Raw genomic sequence first — 12867 nt, forward strand, 5'->3', positions numbered from 1 at the left:
GCAAAGGATGAATATGCTTTCCCTGCCCCCAGACGAAAATTGATTTAAAACATAAAGTACAAAGTTTGCCTCAAATGCCCTTTAAATTGTGTATCTCCAAGAAAATCCACAAATAGAAATAATGAGGAATACGTGAAACAATTTCCAGTATAACCTAACTTACTTCTTAATCTCTCTGTCCAGTGGCATAATATCAGCTCGCCACAAATTATGCCTGGTTTATACAATTTAGGCATATTCCATTCTAATTTGTTTATAGATTGTATCAAGGAAAAAAACATGGAATCATTAACGATAAAGAAGCACCAACCCTCTGAGCTCCTTTGTTGTATTTATATCTTAAGAAATTGTGTCTTTAGTTGTGAATTAAAAATGAGTTGTCAGGTTCCCTTAATAATTAATGTTGAAATGAACAACTGTTTCAAGTACAACACATTCTATTTAATGTTAAACAGCGTTATATTTACTGTAATTCCACCTTTCATCCTAATGTCAACTTCTAAATCTTTAATGCTTTAATCACACTTCTTGTTCTGATATCCCTTGTGAGTTCCTCAAACCAATGCCCACTCCTTTGCGATAAGGTGGGCATTTTATGTTGCAAGGGTTAGTCAGCAGCAATTGTTAATTATTAAGGAAAACAAAATGCAGCTGCTGGAAAATTGTGTTTGTTCCCAGCAGGGCATGTTACCTTTAATCTCTACTGACACCGAGGCAAGCAAAGTCATAAAAGGGAGATAATGCATTTCAAGAACATGGCCCCACAGAAAATTAAAGAATTTCCTATAAAATTAATGAGCCTAATTACCAGATAATGTCTGCAGATGCCTTTCAGTAAGTTATCCGCCTTTCTGACAGAGAGCTGAAAAGAGGGGAAACCATGGAGTGAGGCCCCAAGGAGCAGCTTAGGGGCTGGATGGGTGGAGCCAGGAGAGATGAAAAGAAAGTCAAACTTTGTTCCACAAGGCTTCTATTTCTCCCAAACTGATGAGAGGATGAAGAGCAAATATGCAGTAAGCATGTGCTGTCTGCGAGGTCATGCTCTAGGCGATGTGTATTATAGCTCTGTCACTGACTGTGTTTGGGGCCTGGAACTATAACTCACCTGAGCTTTAATTACCTCACCTTTAACATGGGTTATTTTGAGGATTAGTTTAAGATATTTTGTGTAAAGCACTTAGTACAATGCTTGCAACCAATCATGCACTCAGTCTTACCAAATAGTTATTTAATTGTCACTGTAATTCTGAGAATGAGATACTATTATCTCCACTATCATTACCTCTCAATTCAAATAACTAGTATGTAAAGAATACAAAATGTGAACTTGGATCTCTCAGGCTACAAAGACTGAACTAAAATTATGTCTTAGATATGTTAGATGGACCATTCCCTCCTAAAGCAGATGAATAATTGAATAAAGATTTACTCCCCTCTTCAGTGGGTAAATTTTGTTTCTAACTTAGTGTTTATAGAAATTCAAGTGGGAAAGGTGGCTATATGGCAATTTCAAGGAGAGCCTCGATGAATAGACCCTCAATGCAGCCTGAATTTCCATAACATAAAAATATCTACTTTGCACTGCTCAAAACCTACAGCCTCATTCAGGAGTCAAAAGCCACAATTATCATCCAAAAATGAATCCTGAGTAGTAAAATAAGGGCAATTGTACAAAGCCTAAAAATGCTTCAAAAAGTTTTTCAGAGTTAACTGCACTTCATAGTGCTTCTGGGGAGGGGGTTATTACGGGGACAGACTCTTTTGGAGTCAGAAATTGATAAGAATCCTCAGAATAGTCCTAAGGTAAAATATTCCATAACCATTGTTGGTTCATAAACCACTTTGAAAATGTGTTGAATCCTATGGCTATTCTACTGAGAAAAAAATGCATATATGTACTTCAGGTTAAGAATCTGATTTGGATTTTGCTTTTGACCCAGAGAACTTTAAGAGTCTAAAGTCTAAGTTAGATTCTTTGAAACCAAAATCCGAGACAACTATAAGCCAGAGCAAGTCTTTTTATACTATCCTCATCTCATGAGGCTTCCCTGGGGATTGGGGTTGACCCTGATGTCCTCAGTGGTCCACAGCTGGTTGTTGAGTGATCACTGGGAGGCTGGGGGTGCCAAGAGCACGGTATCTGCTCAGAACTGAATTGGCACTTACTGCCCTGGGATATCTGGCCCAGCCTAATGGTGAGGACCCCTCAGAAGCTGTATCTTTTCAGCCCTCCACATATGCTGGTCAGATGCATTACTCCTAATAGTAGATCTTACATGAAATATATCTTAATATGAATTTTCTATTCCCATGAGATTAAGTAGATATGAAGGCATTTTTATAAATTATCAGGTACTATATGCAAACCATAGTTAAAATTCCTTGATCTTTTTATTTCCAGAGAAAGTGGAGAAAAGACAAGGAAATTAGTCTTTTCCATTATTTCATGTAATACAGCAACTCTCAATAACAATTCTGTTTTACATTTAAGGAAATACACATCATAAATGTTTAAAAGTTTCTCCTTAATCTCCTAAAAATGTTTACCACATTTCTCCATGATGTAAAGATTAAATAAATTGCTGAGGTATGAAACTTGGGCAGAATATGCCTTAATGAAGATATTCCTTACCGACTCTAGATCGATGCTGTGCCAATAAGGGGAAAACCGCATTCAGTAGCTGCACTTTCTCAGTTGTAGAAGAATATTCCATAACGATCAGAACCTGTGTAACACAACAGGACAACACATCTTAGTCATTAAAATCATAATCTTCCGATTCAGACACACCTGGATTCAAATTCCATTTCCACTTACTAAGTGTGTGACCTTGGAAAATTTACTTAATGTCTCAGAGCCCCATTTGCTTCATTAGTAAGAAGGAAACATATTTCTCATGAGGCTGTCACGTAGATTAAGGAAGAGATGCAGGTTAAGTGCTTAGCATAGGTCTGATACATAGTAAGCCATCTGTGTATGTTATCATTTGTTCTGCCATTTATCATGTATTTATTACATACCTCTTATGAATCCCTTTACTGTTTGTGGAAAACTGACATTCCAGGGGGGTTGAAGTAACCCATCATAATAGGCTACTCTTTCTTTAGTTTTAACCCCTTTTTCTTGAGCTTTCTCCCTTGGCTCTACCTCTACTCACATCGCGCATTTCTTCCTTTCATTTCTCCAAACAGGCTTTCCCTTTTTTCTTAAGGGGAACAGAGATAAATAAATAATGCCAAGTACCTGCCCTGATGACCTCAATGTAAATAAGGCCAAGCACCTGCCCTGATGACCTTAATGTTTAGCGAGACAGAGCAGAAAACATCAGTGTGATTACCTTATACGGGGTGCTGTTGGGGCCCAGAGAAGGAGCAGAGAGCTCATCCCCTTAGCTGGCATGGGTGAGGGGCTACAGGCAGTCTAACACAAGAAGCAAAGTATCATGTACAGATATGCTTGCCGGTGAAGCCGAGGGAGCTAGTCACACGGCAAACCATGAAGGCATAAAAACCTCAAGAAACTGGATTTCACTCTGAAGGAAATGAAGAATTAACAGTGTGGGGAGGGAATGATGTAAGGGAGAGGGAAGTGTAGAACTGATGACTTTCAAGGGTGAGGCTGGAGTCACAGAGGTGGGGAACACCAGCCCTGAGCTAGATATACACACGGAAGAACAGATTTAGGGAAAGAGAATGACTTCAGTTTGGAACACTGATCTGGAGGTGTGTAAGGATACTGAGAGGCCCTGGCTTCTTTTTTTCTATCCAAAAAGGGAGTCTGAGGTATGGAGCCCACTATTTGTGTCCCAAGCCTACTGTAACAAAGTACAACAAACTTGGGGGCTTAACATAATAGAAATTTATTCTCTCACAGTTTTTGAGGCTAGAAGTACGAAATCAATGTGTTGGCAGGACATGCTCCCCTCTGAAGACTCTAGGGGAGAATTGTTCTTTGCCTTTTCCTAGCTTCTGGTGGTGGTCAGAAATCCTCAGTGGTCTTAGCCTTGTAGACGAATCACTCCTGTCTCTGCCTCCATCTTCACAGGGCATCTCCTCTCCTATGTCTTTGTGTCCAAATTTCCCTTGTCTTACACAGTTACCAGTCATTGGGTTAGGGCCCACTTGAATCCAGCATGACTTCATTTAACTTGGTTATATCTACAAAGACCCTATTTCCAAATAAGATCATCTTCATAGGTTCAAATGCACACAAATTTTGGGGTGACACTATTTCACCCAGTAAAACACCTGCATCCCATTTATGAGGGTGTCATCAGTGGCTGATGGGCTTTGAGGACCCAAGGACACCATGCACACCACCTATGCAAGACTAACAGCTGGTAGTAGAGGTCACCAGAAGCACAGAGACCAGAATGAGCAAGAGCCTGCCTAGTAGCATAAGAAAATCTCAGCCTGCCCTGTCCATCCTCTTGCTTAAACTGAGTAGACCCTAGGGACAGGGATGTCCCAGAGGTTTACGTAAACCCTTGGAGTAAGAGAGGGAAAGTAAGAAGGTTGACTAAAGCCACCCTCCTCACTTAGATAGTGGAGGAGAGACTTTTGAATGAAATATGGGATTAAGGTTATAAATAGATTAGGCTGAATTTTAATAACTGTCACTGGCTGAAAAGTTATGGAACCTTCTCAGATGTCATGAGGGAGCAAAAAGAGAGACTTAACATAGTAAAGTGGAGTCAATTATTGGAAAATAAAATTCACATCCACACGCTAAAATATGGATAGAAGGCTCCTGTGATTACAGGCATTTGGGAGGTGTCTAATTAGGCTGAGAAGTCACAATGAAGTCATGGTCAAAGGCCTTAACTGAACTCATGGGAGTAGAAGATACCTCTACAAGGTGATCTAGTGTACCATTTCTATGAAGCAGGACCTAAATGTAGCCACAGAGAGAATTTCAGTCAGAATGAAAATAAGAAAAGTTGTCGTGTTCAGGAAGCCAAAGCAAGCCCCAGAGGACTTGTATCACACGGACCTCCTTCTCTATGTGTGCCTTTTTCTTGTCCTTTTATCATCTGCCAAGGAATTTAAGTTTTACACAATAATATTCTCTTTTCCTCCTCAAAGTGCTCCCTTTCTCCAATCCAGTCATGATAGTTTCTGGCAGAAACCATTCGTCCTTTTTAAAATACTCAGTGTCATTTTTCAAATAGCTTCCTTATCCCTAACCTTCCTGCCCCCACCAGCCAACCACATTCTCTGAAGACACTGTATGCAGAAAAGGTATTAAGAGCCAAACAGGGAAATGGGAAAGTGAAAAAGAATATTGGGAGTTGATCAAAATGAGGAAACTTCACTTAGCCATGGTTTCAGTCCCCTCTGGTCATCTGAGTAGGTATTCCGAGCATACTGTTTGAACTGGGGTTCATCATGAGCTACATTTTTAAAAGTCTGCTTTTCCAGTATAATCATGCCCAGCTAGAGTTACTTATTTCATTCCAGCTCAGTAGGAATCCACAGGCTGCATAAAAATACATTAAGGAATATTTATAAGATGGCAAACAGGACCAAATGTATGGGAAAGAATAATATTGTGCATTGCTCATTACAAACATGATTATTTTGTGTATGTAACGGATGTGTTGTTAAGGCACAGTGGGTTGTTTGAAGTTTACAAGTTTGTTATGGATTGATTTATTCATGAAATGCTTTGTTTCTATGACAACTTTATTGGTTTGCCTGTGGTCTAAATACATATAGGCATGGCAGGAATTCCACGGTACAAAACAAATTACACACTCGCCCCTGAATCACTTGCTGCCTTTAGGGAGTGTAGCGAAAGGATTTCCAACCAGGACAGACATCACCATACACAGGGCCAGCATTAGAGAGATCACATAATAAAGGGGAAAAAGGCTTTTTAAAAAGAACAACTTAAAAGTCTCCAATGGCCTCCAACTCTGTAATATAAGGAAAGATGGAAATGAGCAACGAAATGCCCAACATAAGAGAAACACAATCTACCCACAGTGCATGAGGTTTTTATTTAAGAAAAAACACTGATCAAAGACCCATATTTCCTGCTATAAATAATACCCCTTGAAGGATACCATTAATATTCACAACAGTTGTGTAACTACAAAAGAAACTGAGAATTGTTGTTTAGAGAAAATAATAATGGGTTTTTGGAAGATAAAAGGAAAAGGTGGAAGAGAAGAAAGGGAAAGAAAAAGAAAGATATTTACTGTGGACCAAGGATAATCAAGGAAGGAATGGCTCTTAGTTATCCAGTGAAACTTAAGTCAGGGAAATCACGCCCGAGGAGACTTAGACATTCTGAAAGCTGGAAAAGAGAAAGTAGAATTGAAATAATGTTCCTCATATTACCCCAGAAATGCATACCTCTGTATACATCAGAGGAAAAATTAAAACTAGGAAGATTATTTAGAATAAAACTGTTCCTCTTCATAAATTCAAAGAATGTGATGATACATAAGGAAATATATATAGTCTTATATATAGTGAGATAGTGTGTATTTTGATAAAAAGTTTACATGAAGCAAGATGCATTTTCCCCAAATCATTATTTTATGTTTATTGTTACAGATATTTTTTTGTGCTGGTAAATGGAGAAGATTGATTTTGAGGTATGTGACTGCCCACACAACCTTCTCTTGGAATCAGTTCCTTTCCCCATTTGCCTGCTAAGGGGCTGGATTAGACAACTTTACATCTACCACTTGACTCCGCCATCATGGCCACTGTGGATGAACGTCAGTCAGTGGTAAAAATTCAACCAGTGTGAGTGTCATTGATTTTTGTCACAGCAAAACAATGCTGTATACATTTTATATATTACACAGGGCATAATAGTCTCTATTTATTGCATCTGATAGTGTCTAAGTCAATGAAATTTGGTAGAGGTAACACCCTAGAAACCATCTCTTTCTAAAAAATTAGAACATATGGGCATCTATAGTGTCATTTACACAAACTGTATTATTTGTGTGATTGAATCAGGAATATGTTCACATACAATAATTGAACGTTCCATATTTTGACTTTGGGCTGCAGAGTGTTTGCTGTGATACCACGAGGAGCTTGCACATCAGAGTCTTACGAGGCTACTACTCCCACAAGTATTAAGAAATTGTCACTTACGTGGCAACACGTTTCTCTTGAATGCAAACCTTTCTCAAATTTGAAAAGAAATCAGTAAACACACTGACTGCCTCCCATCAAAATTGGTTTCACAATTTGACTCAAAAGCACAGGAAAAAAAAAATGAGCAGACTTCCAGGTGAACTGAATACTGAATTTTTCTTGGGAAAATTGAAGTGCTGTGATCAATCAGTTATTCACGTATTCTTTTAATAAAGATTGTCTGAGGTCCTACAATATTTACACACTTCCCCCACCTCATAGATTACCCATCCTTGAGTGAGCCAGACAATAAATAAGTAAATAAATCAATAAGATACTGACAAGTGGTGATAAGTGCTATGTGGGAAACCAATGTGGAGCTGAGACAGGTACAAATAGAGAGAGAGGAGAGAAATTACTTTAGCTAAAACAGTTAGGCAGTGATTTTTAAGCTGGGGCCTGGAGGGTAAAAAAAAAAAAAAAAATTAAGCTATGGACGGTAAGGGTATGGAAAGGGGAGAAACACGCTAAGATAGAGGGAAACCGTAGCTTTAAAAAAAAAAAGTCTTGTGGCAAGAAGGAGCTTAGTATGTTCAAGAATAATAATAGTGATATTCAGAGCTAAAACTGTTCCAAGTGCTTTACTTCCATTATGTCATTTAACTTAGAGAAGGCTAGGGTGTCTGGCCTATGAAAAGTTCTTAATATATATTAATTGAATTAATGGCTTTTTAAAATAACTTTCTACATCCTATAGAAGTCTAATTATTTATCCATGTGATGCGAAAGATAGGACTGGAAAGGGGCCTAGCATGTGAATATTGAAAAAGGTACTCAGGATGTTAACTAGACTTACTGCAGTGATCCTTTTTCAACTTAAACATAAAAATAACGAATCATTATATCGTACACCTGAAACTAATATAATGTCACATGTCAATCATGCCTCCATAGGAAAAAAAAAGGCGGAAAAAGATACTCAGATGACACTGATGTGCACCCCTGCTATTTAAACAAATACCACTACTCTAAGTAATGAGTCTATTTTCAAGGTGCCGCTTCTGGAATATGTATCTTTTACTTCATTTTACAACAAGGAAATTTATCTGGATAAAAGACCACGGCATTGCACAACTCCAGGGGGCACCATTCACGTCAGCTTCTTTGTGAATGGTGCCCCCTGGAATTTTGTAATGCAGTGGTCTTGCTGATTAATCGGTATTTCCACAGAGGTCACTGGGATACAAAGTAGATGTGTCTAGCTTACATAATTGCACTTACCTCTGAAGATAAAAAAGAAAAGAGAAGAAAAGTTGAATCTCCTTAGAAGAGGCTCACAGAGAATCCTTCTGGGGAACACATACCATATGAACATTTTATCTCAACACTTTAGTGCCTGAACCATTTTGCTAATTTGACATGGGAAGCGCTAATAAGATAAAAAGCTCAGGCGTCCTTATCCCATTAGCACTTCCTCTATAGTTTTTCTGACCCACATTCTGACCTGATCTCTCCCATATTCCCCATGGCTTGTATTGTACTGATTAAAACCTTCATCCTTTTGAAAAGATGTTGGGGAATTGACTGGATTTAACTAAAATTTCCAGCTTAAATTACTGTGTGATTTTTAGCTGATCAGAATCCATTTAGCATAGGCGGCAGTGGCCAAGTCAGGGGATAGACGACAGAGTAGAGAAAGGATATAAACAGAAGGAGCCAGTTAATAGGCAATTAAAGCTTCACTGCCTTCCACCACCACAAAGCTTCTTATCTAGACTCACAAACGCAAGGAAGAAAGCCAGCCAGTTGAAATCGCTGTTTATTTTGCTTAGCCTTTTCAGAGTTTTCTTTCTGTTTTGTTTTTGTTTTTGTTTTTCAGATTCATCTGCATTCACTCAGAACTCATATTTCTAACCCGCTAGCCTCATCTCTCACTAAACTCTTTTAGAATTTCCCTTTATTAGAAACATTTAGTTTTCTCTATATTAGAAACACCCCAGTGTAGTTTACAGAAAAAATAATTAAGGGATATGGTTGCATTCATCCCTATCATTCTAAGTGAGACATAATCTCTCTTTGCGCTTCCCCCTGCCAGGATCCATATCCAGGCTTCAGTTATTTCCTGTTTTAATGACCACAACCACCTACTTCTTGGCCTTTGGTTCCCATCTTTTCTCCTTCTTGTTCTGTTTAAATCATTCCTGCCAAGTCAATTTTCTTTTCATGCTAGGACCACGTCCATGTATGCCTTGGATCTTGACACAAGCTTCTTTAATATTTATATAAGCCTCAACTTTGACTCTGTCAGCTTCAAGATTCCTTTCTTCTACCAGCACCTTGTTTTCTGCTTCTCCATTCAACTTGGGCAGTAGTTCCTTAGCACCTTGTCTTGTTTCTCTTCCTGTTCCCCAATTTGATGGTATCTTATGTAGGTAGGAGGCCTGCCCATCCTTATTCTATTTGTCAAGTGGAGTGCGGTACCACTGAAGAGGAGACCTAGAGACCATCTAGCCTGAGTGTTCATTTCACAGAGGACCAAACGGGCACAGGAAGCTCAGGTAGCTGGTTCACAACCATCCTGTAGCAGATGGAGCAAAAGCCAAGGTAGATCTAAGTTTCCTGATTCTCCCTTGTGGTTCTTCCTCTTCACCAGTGGTTCCTAATGTTTCCAAGCAAGAGATCTTGACATTAAAAATTTTTAAAGAGACCTCTGGTTAGATATGGTAGCTTGAGAACATTTGTTTATCTTTTTCTTAACAGAAGTCCATCTAAAATTATAGATGAATGGATAAAGAAGATGTGGTATATGTATATACACAGTGGAGTATTACTCAGCCATAAAAAATGAAATCTTGCAATTTGCAATGACATGGACACAACTACAGTGTATTATGCTAAGCGAAATGAGTCAATCAGAGAAAGACAATTATATGATCTCACTGATATGTGGAATTTGAGAAATAAGGCAGAGGATCACAGGGGAAGAGAGGAAAAAATGAAACAAGATGAAACCAGAAAGGGAGACAAACCATAAGAGACTCTTAATCTCAGGAAACAAACTGAGGGTTGCTGGAGTTGAGGGTGGGAGGGATGGGTGGCTGGGTGATGGACATTGGGGAGGGTATGTGTTGTGGTGAGCGCTGTGTATTGTGTAAGACTGATGAATCACAGACCTGTACCCCTGAAACAAATAATACATTATATGTTAATAATAAAATAAAAATAAAAATAAATAAAATTATGGTAAAGAATACAAAGATGTTAAATCCATAATACCTGGCAAAGAAAAAAAAGGTATCACTGAATGACAGAATTTCACCAAATTCTGGAAAATGGAGAGTGGTTTGAAGAATAATTACTGATAAGGGGCAGAAACAGAACAGTTAGAATAGTTAGCTTTCTAAGCAACTACATAACCATTGTTTTAATAAAAAAATAAAAATATTTAAAGAAAAAGGCACTATTTTTAAATTGAGCAATTCTGTATAATAAAAATCACATTTTTAATTTTGAGTGATTAAATGCTCAAAAGATTAGTTCAAATTCAGGAATATTTTAAAATAAATTTCTAATTTCTCAAATAGTATCTGCATACATGGGAAACACAGTGTATGAAATGTCATTTTGTCAATATATAGATACTATTTGATAGCCAAATGGTTGACCAAACTGCTTGCAATAACTTGTTAGCTATTGCCCTTCGGGAACCACAACTTCAACTCTGTCAATCTGTTAGAGAGCTTAATGACTAACTGCTTGAATCCAGTCAGGATTAGAAAACACTAGAGCGTCGATTCTTCTTGGCAAACCATGATACTTCGGTGGAAAAAGACAATATTTCTTTGTAGGACCCAGTACCAGTAGAAGATTTACTTGGGTTAGAGGAGATTTGAGCATTTGAGGAAGAATGTAGAAGCAAAGGACCCAGGGAGCAGAGAGGTTATTTACCTATGGAAGAGTAAAATTCAAAAACAAAACAATGTATTTGAACAATGCAGAGAAGGCTCATCAAGGTCATATTTAGGGGACTGGGCTTGATTGGTGCCAAGTCAGGCTCCGCTTCCTGTTTTTAAATAATTTTAATAACTCAATTTTTGACTTCTATTCATGTATATAATAATAATTTTAGTTATTTAGGTAGTTTTAGAAAAAATTTTTTCCTGAATAAATTAGGTAACTGTCTTCATTCTACAATCGATTATGAGAGACAAGCTTATATCAACAGTGAATAACACTAGGCAGTATTCCCATTTTCTCCTACACTTTCAGTCAGGCCCAACCTTTTTCTATACCCAGTGTATAAGGGACCTTTGTCCAGCCAACCAGCTCCAGTTCTAGCTTCTTGAACTCATTCTTTTGGAATCCTTGTATTTTCACCATCTTTGTAATGTTAGGTCTATCTTGATAGCTTCCAGATGTTGACACTTTCTTAGTTTAGGAATATTGACTAAAATGGCTTAATTCTGTACTTTTCAAAAAATAACACATTTTTCGGGGCCGCTGGGTGGCTCAGTCAGTTAAGTGCCTGCCTTCGGCTCAGGTCATGATCCCAGGGTCCTGGGATCGAGCCCCACATCGGGCTCCCTGCTTGGCAGGAAGCCTGCTTCTCCCTCTCCCACTCCCCGTGCTTGTGTTCCTGCTCTCGCTATCTCTCTCTCTGTCAAATAAATAAATAAAAAAATCTTTAAAAAAAATTTTTTTTTCAAAAGAAGAAAACCTCTCAAATATGGAAAATCTTTATATACCTTGTCTCTGATGCAACTCTGAGTTACTATTACTTTCAACTTCTTTGAAAGCACATTCCTCTCTTTCCCCCTTTCCCTCTCCCTGTCTCATCTCTACTTCTCACTGTCTTAATTTTTTGGCTCTCAAATTTCAACGTGAGTTATGAGGGCTATGATCATGTTGGAATTTTGAATTTTTTTTTCCACAGTGGTGACTAGGTCCAACTTAATCAGCAGCCTTCTAATGAGCAGAGTTTTAGGTAAGTGTAACTAGCAAATAAGAAAATAAGTAACACCCAAACTCCACACTTATTAGATTTTAAGACATAAGTTGGTTCTTTTTTTTAATTATTTTTTTAAGTAGGCTCATGTCCGGAGCACAGTGTGGAGTCGAACATGGAGGATGAACTCATGACCCTGAGGTCAAGACCTGAGCTGAGACTGAGCTGGTCATTTAACCGACTGAGCCATCCAGGTTCCCCAGATATGAGTTGTTTACAATCAGACCAATAGATAAAAGGAGACCATCTGAAGGACCAACTCAGTGAGCTGAACTTAAAGAAATGGAATTTTTAGGAAAAGTTACTATGTTAGCAAATATTTTCTCCTTGTAGATGACAATTGCCAACAAAAAAATGAAGATGAGTAGTATGGAGCAGAAGTCCAACTGTGGGCATAGCAGTAAGTGTTATGCTATTGTACTGGTATCATTTTCTGGAAAAAAAAAAAAGTATTTTGGAAATACTTTACTATTGTTTTTTATCAGTCAAGACCAGCTATGGTAACAAAGAGAAAAAACAAAAGAAATTAATTCTTTTTCATGCCACAAGTCCAGTGTGGGTCTGTGGATTGGGGTTGGAGGGCACACGTTCTACTCCTCATAGCGACTCAGCGATCCAGGCTGATGGAAGCTCTAACTCAACACATACTTCCATGCTCACCTCAGCAGGAAGAAGGATGCACACTGGCTAGGAAGGTTATTCCTAGAAATGACACATTACACTCCCACTCAGGATTATTCTAGAAAATGTTCATTACCCAG

At 38.3% G+C, this 12867-nt stretch overlaps 1 long non-coding RNA gene across 1 annotated transcript in view; it reads right to left on the minus strand.

The window, feature by feature from the left end:
• Positions 1–2638: 2638 nt before the first annotated feature.
• Positions 2639–12867, minus strand: part of LOC118543819 (uncharacterized) — a 273660-nt gene continuing 263431 nt past the window's right edge. Inside the window, exon 4 of the long non-coding RNA XR_013447549.1 lies at positions 2639–2726. This is a non-coding gene — a long non-coding RNA (uncharacterized LOC118543819). The remainder of the gene's footprint in view (positions 2727–12867) is intronic.

Source organism: Halichoerus grypus, chromosome 5 (assembly GCF_964656455.1).
Source record: "Halichoerus grypus chromosome 5, mHalGry1.hap1.1, whole genome shotgun sequence".
NCBI lineage: Eukaryota > Metazoa > Chordata > Mammalia > Carnivora > Phocidae > Halichoerus > Halichoerus grypus.